We start from the raw sequence: 12,747 nt of genomic DNA, 5'->3' as shown, positions 1-12,747 counted from the left end.
CAGAGGGTGTAATTTCAGATAAAATACAATTCTCCACCCTCTACGAAACAATTCCACTTTGTTCAGTAAGCCAGAAAGTCTTGGTCCCATGTGGACTGAATTTAATGCAAATAAGGTCCTTAATACACAAGTAAAGAATAAAGTTACTTATTCTCTACTGTAAGAAGTGCCACATTGCCCACTATTTGGGTCCTGTGCCCAGATTGTGACCATGCATGGCAGAGGTGAGATTCCCCCAACTCCAAATTGCTACACTCTCCAAGAGAGATAATTGTGATCAGAGGTGGAACTAGGGGAGGGTGTGAGCAGGGTCACTGCCCAGGGAGTAACCTGACTGGGGGCACGGAAATCTCATTTAGTGCATATGTTGCGGCACTGCATTGATTGACCGGTCAATCTGCACTGCTGCCTGTCACAGTGACATCCTGATCGGGCACTGTGATCAGCTATAGCACTGACCCAGGTGAGATAGTTCAGCACTTTACAAGGAGGGAACAGATGTTGTGGGTGACAGATGCTGGAGGTAGGCCAAGACTGTTGGCCAGAGTAACGTGGAGACTTACTGCACTCTGCATGCCCATCCTCTCCCTGACATCAGGGGAAGGAAGTGGCCCTGGGGTGTGTGTAGGTATGCCAGATGTCAGTGTATGCATAAGTAAGTATGCCTGTGTAGTGGGAGGTGTAGGGGCGTTAAGCTGGAGGACTTAAAACAGGCACAAAAGCACATAGATACCTCTGATTATACCGCACCAAATGCTGATAATATCATGCTGTAGCTGCACTTTACAGAAGATGATGCAGATGTCATCATTGGTTGGTGGGTTCATTAAATCAATCCATCATATCATAACCACACTGTGCATATGATGTACTGAATCAGTAACACCAGGAAGACATCTCCATGTTAGGAGTAGAGTTGAAGTTAACAGAATATGTCCAGCACTGTGGTGTGTAGCCCATAAATAATAATTGTGCACATTACCAGAACAACATACTGTCAACTGCAAGATCATTTTGCTGCTTGTAGCGTATGCTCATCCTGTACAGTGTTGTAGTAGATCCGTCTCTTCAGTGTTCACTGCAACAAAAGTAAGACATTGCATTAATATTACAGACGTTTGGGGGCTGAAATCTCACTTCGCTGCGGACAATTTCCCTTTGCATAAGATTCTTGTGATTATGTCAATGATGATCAATAACTGCATCATAACACAGCCGCTCTATACAGAAGATGTACTTGCTCTCATTGGTCATTGAGGTAATACGTCACACAATGTACAGATATAGCAAGGATTATTTCTCCCACTTGTGCATTATGGCATTATGATGGGAAATGTTGTGAGATTCTGCATTATCAGCATCACTGAATCTTTTGGAAATTAAGTGATATTCTATGTTTTAATGCAATATTATGGGTGATCAGCCGGTAAAATAATAATAGCTTGCTGTATCTGTAGCCATGCTCTACCCATGATGTGCTGAACCAATGACTGCAGAGAGATTCAGAGTGCTAAACATGACTGGAACGCATCTCTGAATAATGGGCAGCAAAGCAGTGCAGAATAGGAGGTGAAAGTATTTAAAATGGAAGATCCTTAGCAGCTGTGTGGAGAGTAGACAGTACAGACTGACCAAGTAAATGGTAAAAGGAGTAACTTCAACATTACTTGGCTTTGTTCTCCACATTGAAGCTTTCCTCCTCTTTAAATCACTAATACTGATGCCATGTGTAACCTGTACTGAGAGTTATATAATCTACTGGCCTAGATGAAACCATATGATGCAAACAGGATCCATCCCACTCCAGATTCATAGAATTGAACCACCTCAACCTTTCATAACAATCACATAGAACTGCAGCTGTGCGCTACTGCACATGTTCTTGTTATGAATGGTAGTAGATGTGGTCCTTGGGTCTTTACTTCATACTGTAGCCACCCTCTACTCATGATGTATTGAATCAACGAAAACTTGCATGGTTCAGATCACAGGAAGGGGTAGAGTAGAGATGAAAATATTCAATGTGAAACCCGTAGCAGCCGGATTGTGTGGAGTCAATAAAACGACAAATACTAAATGGTAAATGAGAAATATACACATTGCTTATCTGTCTCTGTGTAGTAATTTTCCTTCTCTTCAACTGTCCTTCAAATTTTCTCTTTTGCAAGAAAAGGAACACATGGCTTCAATATTCACTTCTGTTCTGCAGTCATCCCTCCTGAAATAAAAGTTAAGCATTGCATTGTTATTATGATAATACATACAATAAACCTTGCTCCAAACCATTTGATGCAAAGCAAATCCACCTCCCACCCACAGCTGTGCTCCTTCTAGAGCATGCATGTCAAACTCCAGTCCTCGAGGGTCCCAAACAGGCCAGGTTTTCAGTAGGGATATCCTGAAAACCTGGCCTGTTTGCTGCCCTCGAGGACTGGAGTTTGACATCCTTGTTCTTGAGCTTCTACCACGCAAGTCATCCATGTGAGTGACACTGTACTGCAGTCCTGGTCTGCACACAATCTACTGAATCAATGACATCACACTGTAAAGGCAATCTACAAGATGTATTAGTTGTCCACACTTCCGAAATGTTACTTTTATGTCCAAATCACTTATTCCCATGACCTGATATTTGTATTTGTTATTTATAGGATTGTCACAAAGAGTTGATGAGGTCACCAAATGATAGTATGTAGAGAGAAAGAGAGATCTCAGAACAGAGCCCTGATGTATACCCACAGACAGATCAATAGAAGACGAAGACATGTTAGCAACAGAGATGGAGAATGTGTGACAGGAAAGTTATGATGAAAACCAGGATAGAACTGTGTTACGGATACCAAGAGAGAGTTTAGAATATGAAGGAGGAGAGTGATTGAGAGCATCAAACGCAGCAGATAGATCAAGTAGGATTAGTAGGGAAAAGTGACCTTGGGAATTTGCTTTAAGCACAGTCTGTAGAACGAGCTGTACGAAAGGCAGGTTGTAAAGGATCCAGGAGGGAATGTGATTTAAGAATGTTGACATTCTAGCAATTAGGAGACAAACAGCAGGAGGGATACAGGGCGGTAGTTAGTATAGGGTTAGTATAGGGTGTAGGTTGTTTCTGAGAAAAGGGTGACCACTACAGGCTTAAAGTAAGAGGGTAAAGAGCCAGAGAATAGGGAGGAATTGAAGATGTGGGTGAGAGTGGGGACTAAGAGATGCAGTAAGGTGTGAGGGGATACGATCTAGAGGGCATGTGGTAGAGGGAGAAGAGAAGATGATTAGCTTCCAGCTCTGTAAGAGAAGAAAAGGAGTCAAATGCAGAAGGAGAATTAGGTAGAAGGAGAGAAGGGGGAAGGGACAGAAGGAATCTCCTTGTGGGTGGCATCCACCTTGCCTCTGAAGTAGTCAAATGCTTGAGGAGAAGTGAAGGAAGGATGGCAAGTGTGAGAAGAAGGTTAGTGGAGGGAGTCAAATACAGGGGAAAAAAGACAGCGTAAATTAAATTTGTGTGTTGATGAATATGGAAAAAAAAGTAGTGTGGTTTGGCCCCAGAGAGCAGCTTTATACAGGACTGGAGACATTTTTACTGTAGAAAAATCAAACATCAAGTGTGAGATTTCCTTCATAGGCATTAAGAACAGCGAGTGGAAGTGTGATGAACATGTTTGGGAATTTAGCCAAGGGTGTGGGTTAGAGGGACGAGTGTGTCAGAGCTTGAAGGGGCATATAGAGGATAGCATTGTAAGAGTTAATAAGATTGTCAGTTTAAGCAGAAAGAGAGAGAGAGAGCAGAGAGGTTAGAGTAGATGTCAGAGGAGAGTTTAATTAAGCAGAGGAAAATCAGTGGGACAGGTAAGATGGGGTGAGGGGAATGACTGATTGTGAATGATGAGAGCAGAAGAGGTCATGTACAACTAGACCCTTGTTAGTAAGAGTGGACATTCCAGAGGGCACAGGAGAAGGGAAGAGAAAAGTAAGGAAAGGAATGTGGATTACATTAGATAGGTTAACACTCTTAGCAGGGAGGCAGAGGCAGGGAGGCCCGATGTGTATATGAGCAGGTTCAAGATTATAAGAGATATCCCACACATCAGCAAACATAGAAGGAGACACAGAGATAGGTGTAGAGAGAGACAGAGATAGCTCTATGTAGAGAGAGAGGGACGTAGAGAGAATGAGACAGATAGGCGCAGAGAGAGGGGGCGCAGAGAGAGGAGGCGCCAAAAGAGGGGGCGCAGAGAGAGGGGGCACAGAGAATAGGATATTAAAGAGTGCTTTTCATTGAGCAGTGCAGAAATAGCTGCAATAGAGGTCTGTACAAATGGTGCAGTGTGTAGACACATGCAAAGGTAGGGGAAGGAAAGAGAACATGTGGATAAAAGCAGGAGTGTGGAAGTTAGAGAAATTAGAAAAGTTTAACAGAGGAGTGAGGAAACAGCAAGCAGAGAGAACAAGAGAGAGGTTACATTGGGATGACGTTCTGTGGTAGAGAGAAAATGCTAGGAGAGAGCTTTCAAATATTAGAGGACATGACTTGAGGGAGCAAATGTATAAATCAAAACCTGAGGGGGAGGTATAGCACGAAAGCTTGCACAGCAGATTATAGTCTTAAAGTTGCGTGTACCTGTCAGGGCATTCAAGAAGGTAAATTCTCACAAGTGCAGAGTTCATGATGAAATGCTGAATCCAGTTCCCCTCCAATTTAATTTTAATATAACTTATCCATTCTTCATTACTGCAAAAAGCAAACAAAACAAAACCACATTGCATTACTATTTTCAAAATGGATTGAATGGCATATTCAACAGTGACTGTGTGATGCCAATATTCCCCACTCACTCGTAGTGAAGCACTTATTGTACTAGTGTTGAAAGTAGGCCGGTAGAGTCAGGTACGCAGTACTGATAAAACAATAAGTGCGCGTCGTAAGTACCAGCTCCGCAACAGTGCGGGCATCACATTAGTGATGTGGATGAACATATATGGATAAGACCATATTAAGGCATCACGTGACCAGAGCCGTCACTGACTGGGTATACGTAAAGACGCAGGGAGATGCAAGGAAAGGGAGGGAGAGAGACAGGGAGAAGATGGGAAACGGAGGGAGGCACGGATGGAGAGAGGGAGTTCTTCCGAGCTTCTGCTGGCCTCTCTCTTTCACTGGTGCATGCCGGGAGCTGGTCCCAACATCCACAAAGTGTGTGTGTATTATTGGTTGTATTTTATGGGGGTAGGAGGGTAGTGTGTATATTGTGTGTGTGGGAGTATTATATTGTGTGTAGAGGTGCAGAGGAGAGTACTAGATTGTGTATCTTGTGTAAGGGTGTTGTGTATATTGTGTTTGGAGCTATAATATTATTGGAGAGATTAGTATTGAGGAGGTATTATAGTGTGTATTGTGGGGAGTATTAGTGTGTGTATTGTTTGTGGGTGACAGATGCTGGGGTATGCAGCAATCCCTGCACTGAGGTCCGAGGCGGCTCTGCATCGCTCGCACGCACTGTGGATGACCAAGCATGTGCCCATGATAATCATGGCCTTAGAGGGATGAGTGTGTCAGAGCCTAGAAGGGGCATATAAATATATAATGGAGGAGGGAGGAGGGAGGAGGAGGGAGGAGGAGGAGATGATAGCATTGTAAAAGTTAACAAGATAGTTAGTTTAAGCAGAAAGTGAGGAGAGGTTAGAGATAAGGGTAGATGTCAGAGGAGAGAGTTCAATTAAGCTGAGGTATCTAGTAGGACAGGGGTGAGGGGAATGAGAAGTGGTGGATGATGAGAGCAGAATAGGTCATGTACAAATAGACCTTGTTAGTCAGAGAGCAGACATTCCAGAGGGCACGTGAGAAGTGAAGAGTAAAGTGAGACATGGAATGTGGATTACATTAGATGGGTTAATACGCTTAGCAGGGAGGTGGAGAGAGAGAGGCAAGAGGCAGAGAGTGGTGTAGGGGTTGAGGAAGAGATGTTGCATGTACCTTATCAGAACATTAAAGAACATCAATTCACACTGGTGCAGAGTTGATGATGATTCCAGTTCACCTCCAATTCAATTTTAACAGAACTTTTTCATTCTTCATTACTGCAAAAAAAAAAAAGTATAAAACATTGCATTACTATTTTCAAAATGGATTGAATTCCCCCAACAATAACTATGTGTTACCAATATATCCCTCTCAGTCCCACTGCAGCACATACTGTACCAGTGTGAAAGTAGGAAGGTACACAGTAACGGTAAAACAATACGTGCCGGTACTATGCACCATATGAATTATAAGGGGATGTAAATCTCCCAGTCTCTCTCCATATCCGCAACAGAGTGGGCTCCGGTCAGTGGCATGGATGCCCATGTATGGATATGCTCATATTTGGGCATCCCATGTCACTGACCGGAGCCGGCTCTGAGTATAGGGATATATGCGGAGACGCAGAGGTGCAAGGAAATGGGAGGAGGCACGGTGAGAAACAGGGAGAGACCACAGGAAGATAGAGGGCAACAACTTCCACAAGGTACATGTATGTGTATAATTGTTTGTATTTTGTGCAGAGGGGGTAATTTCAGATAAAATACAATTCTCCACCCTCTACGAAATAATTCCACTTTGTTCAGTAAGCCAGAAAGTCTTGGTCCCATGGGGACTGAATTTTAATGCAAATAAGGTCCTTAATACACAAGTAAAGAATATAGTTACTTATTCTCTACTGTAAGAAGTGCCACATTGCCCACTATTTGGGTCCTGTGCCCAGATTGTGACCATGCATGGCAGAGGTGAGATTCCACCAACACCAATTTGCTACACTCTCCAAGAGAGATAATTGTGGTCAGAGGTGGAACTAGGGGAGGGGGTGAGCAGGGTCACTGCCCAGGGAGTAACCTGACAGGGGGCACGGAAATCTCATTTAGTGCATATGGTGCGGCACTGCATTGATTGACCGGTCAATCTGCACTGCTGCCTGTCACAGTGACATCATGATCGGGCACTGTGATCAGCTATAGCACTGACCCAGGTGAGATAGTTCAGCACTTTACAAGGAGGGAACAGATGTTGTGGGTGACAGATGCTGGGGGTAGGCCAAGACTGTTGGCCAGAGTAACGTGGAGACTTACTGCACTCTGCATGCCCATCCTCTCCCTGACATCAGGGGAAGGAAGTGGCCCTGGGGTGTGTGTAGGTATGCCAGATGTCAGTGTATGCATAAGTAAGTATGTCTGTGTAGTGGGAGGTGTAGGGGCGTTAAGCTGGAGGACTTAAAACAGGCACACATCTCACTTCGCTGCGGACAATTTCCCTTTGCATAAGATTCTTGTGATTATGTCAATGATGATCAATAACTGCATCATAACACAGCCGCTCTATACAGAAGATGTACTTGCTATCAATGGTCATGGAGGTAATACGTCACACAATGTACAGATATAGCAAGGATTATTTCTTCCTCTGGTGCATTATGGCATTATGATGGGAAATGTTGTGAGATTCTGCATTATCAGCATCACTGAATCTTTTGGAAATTAAGTGATATTCTATGTTTTAATGCAATATTATGGGTGATCAGCCGGTAAAATAATAATAGCTTGCTGTATCTGTAGCCATGCTCTACCCATGATGTGCTGAATCAATGACTATAGAGAGATTCAGAGTGGTAAACATGACTGGAACGCATTTCTAAATAATGGGCAGCAAAGCAGTGCAGAATAGGAGGTGAAAGTATTTAAAATGGAAGACCCTTAGCAGCTGTGTGGGGAGTAGACAGTACAGACTGACCAAGTAAATGGTAAAAGGAGTAACTTCAACATTACTTGGCTTTGTACTCCACATTGAAGCTTTCCTCCTCTTTACATCACTAATACTGATGCCATGTGTAACCTGTACTGAGAGTTATATAATCTACTGGCCTAGATGAAACCATGTGATGCAAACAGGATCCATCCCACTCCAGATTCATAGAATTGAACCACCTCAACCTTTCATAACAATCACATAGAACTGCAGCTGTGCGCTACTGCACATGTTCTTGTTATGAATGGTAGTAGATGTGGTCCTTGGGTCTTTACTTCATACTGTAGCCACACTCTACTCATGATGTATTGAATCAACGAAAACCTGCATGGTTCAGATCACAGGAAGGGGTAGAGTAGAGATGAAAATATTCAATGTGAAACCCGTAGCAGCCGGATTGTGTGGAGTCAATAAAACGACAAATACTAAATGGTAAATGAGAAATATACACATTGCTTATCTGTCTCTGTGTAGTAATTTTCCTTCTCTTCAACTGTCCTTCAAATTTTCTCTTTTGCAAGAAAAGGAACACATGGCTTCAATATTCACTTCTGTTCTGCAGTCATCCCTCCTGAAATAAAAGTTAAGCATTGCATTGTTATTATGATAATACATACAATAAACCTTGCTCCAAACCATTTGATGCAAAGCAAATCCACCTCCCACCCACAGCTGTGCTCCGTCTAGAGCATGCATGTCAAACTCCAGTCCTCGAGGGTCCCAAACAGGCCAGGTTTTCAGTAGGGATATCCTGAAAACCTGGCCTGTTTGCTGCCCTCGAGGACTGGAGTTTGACATCCTTGTTCTTGAGCTTCTACCACGCAAGTCATCCATGTGAGTGACACTGTACTGCAGTCCTGGTCTGCACACAATCTACTGAATCAATGACATCACACTGTAAAGGCAATCTACAAGATGTATTAGTTGTCCACACTTCCGAAATGTTACTTTTATGTCCAAATCACTTATTCCCATGACCTGATATTTGTATTTGTTATTTATAGGATTTTCACATGTATTACTACTGTGAAACGCTATATACATTAATAGTGCTATATAAATAAATACATACACATTTATATATAATAATAATAACAGCATGTTCTTTTAAAGCGCTGCTAGTTTTACGTAGCGCTATACAGAGACATTTTGCAGACACAAGTCCCTGCCCCATAGAGCTTACAATCTATGACATTGGTGCCTGAGGCACAGAGGATATGAAGTGACTTGCCCAAGGTCACACACACACAAATATATATACATAAATATATACATATATACACACACACATATATATATGAAAACTAACACAGAAAAAAAGAATCCCCTGAATAGCACTCTAACATACACAAATTGTATCAATAAAGGTTTATTAATCACATACACATAAATGGTTAAAATGAGGAGCAGTGGTGACCTACAAAGCTGTTATAAACTGAACCTTAAGGTGTGGGGAAAAATGGTACACTGCAGTAATAAGTACAAAGTGTGTAAATAAAGTGTAGAGGCAAGAAATATATGGAAACGAGAACACTCAGACCGGCCGGTCAAGTACTACCTAAGTTGAAGCCCCCTGTGTGAAGTGCTTGTATGAAACTAGTGTATAACTAACAAGCAAGGAAATGAATAAGTTAATTATATAAGTTAGTAATATGATCCAAGCCTATAGATATGAAACACACAGATGAGCAAAAAATTGGCAGATATAACTAACAAGCCAAAATAGGTAGCAAAAGTACTTAGACCAGTCCTGAGTGTACAGCAAAGTGTCCAGCAGAGTGATAGCATATATCCACAGCTTAACTGCTCGTAGGTTCAGGGAGAGTGAGTCTCAGCACATGCTCCCAGGGTTGCTTGGAGCACAGACTGCAAGATTCAGCGGAGAGAAGGAGAAACAGCTGAGATCACCACCACATCCTAGATGAGACAGACAAGTCCTGACATGCATGTTTCACCACTTGCTTGTCCGGGGGCTTAACATATAGACAGTTGATAGATGTATTTGAAGTTGCATATTCTGTGCCGTGGATTAATCAGTATACTGAAAGCAACTGAAGATGGTACAGTAGCTGTGATAGGTTGGCCTCATAGCTCCTCCTTCAATGGAGGAATCGGCACACAGAGCACTTAAATCTCTAAATGCCCAAAGAAAAAAATAAGCATGCAGTACTTAAAGTGAAAGTAAAATGAGAAATGAAATAAACACACACATTGAAAAATCACTCACCCGACTGAGAGCGCCTTCTACAGAGCGCTGTACCACTGCTCAGCTAGCAGCTAAAACTGTCTCATTTTCCCACCATTGAAGTTTACACATGTCCACGCCCCACTCTAACAAGACGCTGTGTACGGAAGCTCGCAGGAGACAAACTAGTGAGAGAAGGTGTAGCTGCTAGCCACACTCCACGAGGTGCATTGTGGGAAATGTAGTTCTTTGCCTGCTAGCTTCTCTGACTGGTTACTGATTACGTGATGTCACTAGGGGCGGGATTAGTGTGTTGCAATGTAACGGCCCGGCTGTATGATTGTCACAGAAGGGGGGAGCCTGAGAATGTCACGGATTTAATTACACATGTAATGATGTAATAACACAGCCATGAACTAAGTCAGTATACATATGGTCATGTGATATTTATAATGCATTTATTAACATTATTGTGTGGATTTGGGCTGAATTAAACTTGTATGGGATTGTCACTTTAATATCACAGTACCACTACTGTTTTAACACTTATAATGACCTCCTGATTACAGATTATTAGGGACAGACTTAAAAAGGCCTGTGTAAATATTTATTATAGAGTGGCCTCTTTACTTTATAATATCAGGGAGTATCAGACAGGCCTGTGTTTATTTTTAATATACATTAGGGTGACCTGACTCCAGATTATTGGCCTTTCCCTCTGACAAATGCATATTTTCCTATACTGTGTTAATTTTGTTAGAACAAAATAAATATTCATGCGCTAAATGACAGTACCAGTGTGAGTCCCAATAAGAAGTAGTGAGGTAAAAAACCATGGTACCAGCAACATATGTAACTGATGGGGAGGGTGCTAAAATATATGGAGTGTGGCGTCCTGATTGCTAAATGAGGTGTATTATATCATAAGTGCATATAACAATATCCCTCATAGCAATCTATTAAGAACCAACAAGAACTAGGTAGCACAATAATCAGTGCTGCAGTTATAGCCTAATAATAAGTATATATATATATATATATATATATATATATATATATATATACTGCTGCGGCCAAGTTTATTCGAGCATTTGCCCGTTCTTGGCCGCAGCAGTAGCCTGGCGCGCGCCCGAGAGTGACGGGCGCGCGCCGAAGCAGCGGAAGAGCGCCCTCCGATCGGGGCGCTCTCCCTACCGCTGCCAGGTCCGCCGGGTCCCCCGGAACCCCCTGCCGCTGTCCCGCGATCGCGGGACACCAGGGCTCCCTCGGGGAGCCCCTGGACGCGCGTGCAGGGGGCGCACGCTCCCGAAGACGCGTGACCGCGCGTCTATGACGCGCGGCACGCCGAGGGGCGGCCACTAGCAAGCCGGGAAATCTCCCGGCTTGCGGTACCGGCCACACTCGAATAAAGTGTGTCGGTACTATATATATATAATATATATATGTAACCCATATTCCCCCACCCAATCGCAGATAGGGTGCATGTGAGGGGAGCTATATGTATTACCAGTGTGGTGCTTTACCTGTGAGGCTCACAGGAGGCCTGAGCCTCCGCCAATGAGAGCCTGGGGTGTATCCTCCTGAACAATACTATATGGTGCAGCGCCTCCACCTGTGATGGCTCCAAGCAGAGCGGGAGTTGTTCCTCACAGGACAATAATATAATATCACGCACACAGCATATAAAAGAACAGTGACTTTTCTAACAGTAACATAACTATGCATGTCATACATTAAGTGTCTCTCTTCTAGGAGACACAGTAACTCACGTGTCTCGCAGGATGCAACCCCTCACCGTGTACCCACACCATGTCCAACTCCCCACACCACAACCCCACCCCCAAAATAAGGTATGTGTGTGTGTGACTGCACAGCCACTATGTACTGATTTATAGTTGGTGCACTTATGGATGTTACCTGCCGAGCGCTCCAGCGCTAGGACCTGCAAACAGACTTCGCAAAGGATCCGACGGTGAAGATACGTCAGGGTTACCTTCCAGGGCGATCCCACCCGGTTGGTTGCTGCTGTGCTTGAAGAGGTCTGATCCTAAACCTCTGTAATGGTGCTGCGACAGTCTCTGCTTCCTTCACTTCTCTCTCTCTCTAAAGTGACAGGTTCCTGTACTAGGGCCTGTCCCTGTGACCACCCACCCTCACTAGTGGGAAGTCAGGGCCTCAACTCTAGCCTGGGGATTTCTGGCCTAGGGCAGAATCTCGCAGCTCTCTGCCCACCTTCTTTCCCCCTTTGTCCCCTAAGTCTCACTCACTCACGTGCTTCCCAGTCTGCTTCCTGACTGCACAAAACAATGTATCAAATTCCCTGCTGCAGAGAATCTGCAAGTCTCAGTGGCTGGTTGGTTGCAGGTGACAGGGAACATAGGGCATTCACCAGAGGCTGCTGGGGGATGTAGTCCACTCAGAACCTCTTTCCTATGGGGACTGTGTGCGCGGTCTCTACTGCACCTGTGCAAAGCTGTAGTGGCCACCGCTACACATAACTGCACCTGCGCAACCTACCAGATCTCCTGTACACTTGTAATGGCCACCACTACCCTTGCCAACCTCTGCGTATTGCGCGAACCTCGCACCAAACACAACATGGCCGCTGTGGCTATCTGCGCATGCTCGAGCATCAGGGCCCCCGACGGCGCCGGCACAGATAGCAGCGCCAACTGGGAAAAGTCGCCATCCCCTTCCCCCACTGCCACAGGGGTAAGGCAATGGGCAAAGGAACATCAGGGAAGCCGGGAGTGGCCCCCTTACATATATATATATATATATTGTGGTTGACAAA

At 44.0% G+C, this 12,747-nt stretch overlaps 2 long non-coding RNA genes across 2 annotated transcripts; both read right to left on the bottom strand.

Moving 5' to 3' along the window:
* Window positions 1-988: 988 nt before the first annotated feature.
* Window positions 989-4,712, bottom strand: LOC142474118 (uncharacterized). The gene is made up of 3 exons (XR_012790124.1): window positions 4,613-4,712; window positions 2,099-2,218; window positions 989-1,078 (listed from the first exon to the last, which is right to left on the bottom strand). It is a non-coding gene; the product is annotated as an uncharacterized LOC142474118 (long non-coding RNA).
* Window positions 4,713-5,979: 1,267 nt separating this feature from the next.
* LOC142474117 (uncharacterized) lies at window positions 5,980-10,098 on the bottom strand. Its single transcript, XR_012790123.1, has 3 exons — window positions 9,996-10,098; window positions 8,220-8,339; window positions 5,980-6,069 (listed from the first exon to the last, which is right to left on the bottom strand). It is a non-coding gene; the product is annotated as an uncharacterized LOC142474117 (long non-coding RNA).
* Between the last annotated feature and the right edge of the window lie 2,649 nt (window positions 10,099-12,747).

This window comes from Ascaphus truei, assembly GCF_040206685.1.
Source record: "Ascaphus truei isolate aAscTru1 chromosome 13 unlocalized genomic scaffold, aAscTru1.hap1 SUPER_13_unloc_6, whole genome shotgun sequence".
In the NCBI taxonomy this organism is placed as follows: Eukaryota; Metazoa; Chordata; class Amphibia; order Anura; family Ascaphidae; genus Ascaphus; species Ascaphus truei.
The sequence above is the reverse complement of the archived record's forward strand: the minus strand, read 5'-3'. Positions and strand labels throughout refer to the sequence as shown.